The sequence below is a fragment of the Xiphias gladius genome, chromosome 17 (genome assembly GCF_016859285.1).
Source record: "Xiphias gladius isolate SHS-SW01 ecotype Sanya breed wild chromosome 17, ASM1685928v1, whole genome shotgun sequence".
Classification (NCBI taxonomy): domain Eukaryota; kingdom Metazoa; phylum Chordata; class Actinopteri; order Istiophoriformes; family Xiphiidae; genus Xiphias; species Xiphias gladius.
Window position 1 is genome coordinate 15,556,029 of NC_053416.1, and position 4,752 is coordinate 15,560,780.

Below are 4,752 nucleotides of genomic sequence, written 5' to 3' on the forward strand. Positions count from 1 at the left end.
TATTCAGCACATAATGCTGATGTATAACATGTTACTGTGCAACAACAGTATGACAGTCATTGTTGGGGTTGATTTTCATGTTGAAAACCGGGGAACCATTTGGTCTGAATCCAACTTTAAACCTTAATATTTTTTTCTGATACATGTTCTAATTTGTCTGTTGTCTGTCTCCACATCATTGTCTGCCTCATCAGCTGCAGGATTTCCACATGGTACATTCTTTTATTTTTTTTCTCAAATTACTGTAAATATATATATAAAGTCTTAACTTGTTGTATTGTCATATTGTATAGTACAACACTTTTCCAACTGTTTAGGATACTTTTTTAAAGATCTTCTGTGTTGTCAGTTAGATGTTTAGTGTGCCCATGATTTAATACTACATGTGCAATGCATAATAGTTTACCATAGTATTTGTTTCAGTGTTTGTGTTTTTAATTCAACCTTGTAACTGATCTTTTGCTTAGATACTTGTTTGTAATTTTATGTAATGAGTGCAAAGTTTTCATCTTGTTTCTGTGTAAAGCAGGACAGACAAACAGATGCTGCCTATCCACTGATCACAACGAATACTCACTGAACCACAGATAGCGCCTCACAGAAAAGTTTTTACAAAAACAAAAACCTTATCAAATTGTGCAAATGAATCTCTTAATTCGAAAACTAACTTCTTGCTGGTGCTTCGGTAAAGTGCATTTAGCCTATTTACCTGTCTGTCTGCAGACATCTTCAGGTGAGCCGGGTTTAAGTGCTTTGTCTATCCTGCTCTTCCTTTTCTTTCTTTTCCTACTGAGCTCTCTGTCTTCAGGTTTAGTCAGTGTGTTCTCGTCTTGTGATAACGGTTGTAGTACAGATACCACGTCTGTTCACTGTGGAGAATAGAACTAAACTGAAACCTGTGTCTGAAGAACACTGGTTAAACTGTGTTCTAATAGAACTGCCTTTGATCTAATAGAACTGCCTTTGATCTAATAGAATGTTCGTGTTCCATTCCATTTATAAACATTCTTAAACATGAATATATTTATTCATTTTAATCTATTTTTTCTGTCTCTGAGAGTAGTTTTTTTTTAATAATTTAGGGTAAAGTTTTACTCTTACAAGTTAATTCAACTCAAAATGTGCAGTTTGTAGAAAATGTCTTGTTTTTATGTTCAGACCACGTCAGAACACGAGTTCAACTTACTCTAAGTGATTTTTAACTTGAAATGATGAGTTGAATGAATGTACCGCACAGAATTCAATCACTTTTACAGAAACATGCTCAGCATATCGGCAGGACTTCACAGCATTCATTGTTTGAGAGTTAAATGCTCCTGAGACCCCTCTTTTTTGTGACTGCCCTCCCATGAAAAATGATCCCAGAGGTCATTTGTGCAAGCAGCTTATTATGACCCATAGTTACGTTTTATTGTTAAGCGACATCTAGTGGCCGTAGTTATTATAAAAATAGGAAATCAGGTGCTGCTGTCACACAGGGACAAAGTCCACATAGGGAGGAACTTGAAGTGGATGGATGGGTTGACAAAAAACACTGGACTTGAACATGGGAGACTGCCGTTTGTTTCCTGTTTCAAACTGATTGACAATGTTGTTTCTTTGAACCATGACCACGATCGTCCAATAACATTAAGCACATGTTTATTATTGTAAACATTATGATGAATGTCCTCTTGCCTTAACCAAGTACTTATTTTAACCCAAACCATGATCTTTACCGAAACAGGGTAGTTTATGTGCTTACACTTAACCAAATGTTTACCATAGCATTGTAATAGCATAAGAGGGTTAGTTATTTATTATTTAACAGGGATTTTAACAGTTTATCTGTGGCATATCTCCTGCTGCTGCAGGGGGATTATTTCAGGAAATGCTCCTATGGTTCCTATCAAGGGGAAGAGACAAACAACCTTTACGGTCGTTTAGGTTGGACAACATGTTGTCTTTTTTGATAGATGGCAAATGGTGGATGAAATATTCATATGTTTTACTTAAGTAACAGTAGCATTACCACTCTATGAAAATACTCTGTTACATGTAAATGTCCCACATTAAAATTTTACTTGAGTAAAAATTACAAAGTATTATCAGGAAAATGTACTTAAAGTATCAGAAGTAAAAGTAGTTGTTGAGTAGATTGTCCCCTGTTGCTATGCATATTACGCAGTATAGTGTATATCATAACATCATATGCTATTACTTAGGCTAAATTCACAGTGGGTCAGCCCTGAGCCCTTGTGGACTTTGCCAAACTCTGTGAGTGTGTGAGGCCGGACAATGGAACTGGGCCCTAGTTTCTAACAAGGGGAGGAGGTGTCATTAGTTATCGGTTAGCACACCTGAGGTGATTTAGCACCTGTTGTGGGGGTCCAACACACTCCAATCTGGAAGCTCATTAACAGGTTTATTAGTATGTGGAGACTGAGCATGTGCAGTGTTAATACTGTAATTGACGTTTCACTAAAATCTAACTTTGGCGACCCCTTGTACTTCCTGTTGTACCACTCTGATACTAAACTGTCCTGCCATGAAATTTCCCGATACCATTCCTTCTCTCCAGAGGATGGACCCTTTAGATTTTTAATGACCTCTCCTCTAGCACCACCCTGTGGATGAACATTACAGTTTTAGCTTCACTAATGGTAAGGCTCTTAGACAAGCAAATCACCAGAATGTGATAATTTAGGCCTTTAATTCTCTGACGCTGAATGCAGTATTTCTTCACTTCCAGAGTGAATTAGCAGCTCTGCTCTGTCATTGACCAATTGTCAGGCTTTTCCTGTGTCTATGAAAGTCATCTGACACATACACAGGCACATGGTCAGCTGATTCTACAGAGGGGATTTGCCACATGTGTGCGGGGAAATTGAATACAAGAATTACCTTTGAGAAAAATTCAAGCCACAGACCAGGACGCTCATTTGTAGCACCACTGTTTTCCTTTCTAATCCCACTTCTTCTTATTTCTGCACAGTAGCACACACATCTTAGTGTGCATATGTGTGTGTGTGTGTGTGTGTGTGTGTGTGTGTGTGTGTGTGTGTGTGTGTGTGTGTGCGTGCGTGCGTGCGTGCGTGCGTGTGTGTGTGTGTGTGTGTGTGCGTGTGTGGGAGTGTGTGAGCTTGTGTGAGCAGTCAGACCCCCTATACTTGTTGTGTCTGACTGATTAGTTGGGACCAAAATGCTGGACCCCACAAGTTTAAATGGTTGTTTGAGGGTTTGACTTGGTTTTAGGGTTCAGGTTAGAATTAGGTTTAGGTTAGGGTTAGGGGTTGGGGTTAGGCATTTAATTGTGAAGGTTAATGTTAGGGTAGAGGGATAGGGAAGGCATTATGTCAATGATAGGTCCTCACGAATGTAGTACAACACAGATGCATGTGGGTGTGTGTGTGTGTGTGAGTGCGGATTCACTGGAAATACAGACATACCAGACCACACATAGAGCCAGGGCTCCTACAGTGTTATCACCAGAATCAGTGGTACTAAAACACACACACACACACACACACACACACACACACACACACACACACACACACACACACACACACACACACACACACACACACACACACACACACACACACACACACACAGAAAAGGACTATCCAGGTGCTTGCCCACCCAGTGCCCCCCAATAAGAGTGTGTATGTTTGAGCTGACAGTGTTTACATCCAGATCTTAGGTCTGTTCTGTTCTGAGGAGGAAGTCTTAACAAAAACTCTTGCTGGTGACATTTGTCAGAGTTTACCCTCTTTCCCCTGACCATCCTGCCCGTATAATGTGACGCTGTTACACCATGAAATGTCCAAAGTGATAAGCTTCAGTAATCAGGCCCTTAAAAGGCAATTTTCACTGCTGCAGTTGCGTTATAATGGGGTTTGGTGTCGTGTTTTTGTTGTTTGTTGTTTATATTAAAACCAGACAAAATGCGGTGAACTGGGAAAACTGGCGACAATGACGCAAGAGCACACTGTACTATAAGGATAAAAGCTAAAAATATCATATGCAAGTGTGTGTATGTGATGATGTGTGTGTTGTTGTCAATACAAGAGTAAGAAACTGAGTACTGTTACTCATCTTTGACCTGCTGGTGAAGAAATACACGTTTGCAAGCTTAAAACAACAGACATGCAGAAACACACAAGCATATATGTGTATGAAGACATACTGTGTGTGTGCATGTGTGCGCAGAGTGGGAAGTTGTTTTCCCACAGTGGACGATGATCATTGGAGAGTGGGAGCACACAGGAAGAAACGTCTACTGGGAATTTAAATCCTGAGGAATCTCATCTGCTGTTCATCAGCCATCGGTCACTCCTGCACGCATGTACACACACAGACACACACACACACACTGACGAAACTCATCATGTACTCTAAACACTGCAGTTTAAAATAGAATTTTACGGCCTGAGCATTAAAACTGTTGGTAAAACACAACATTTTGAGAATATTCTGTTCTTGTATATCGACTTGTTCTCAAAACTAATGCTGAGAGTAATTTTAGAGAAAAATCGGGAAGAGAGTGTAGATTCAGCTGAAACAACTTAGACAAAAATGACTGCATATCACCAGTAACCTTCAGTATGTTCAGTCATAACACTGAGCTGCTCTTCACATCTGTAAAGTTCAATAAGTCATGTAAATAAAAGTATAGTGGGTAGGAAGGATCCAGAAGGATGCATTCTTTCTCAAGGACACAGAAAAAACAGAGGGGGAGGGAGATGGAGGGAGATGGAGAGAGACTCA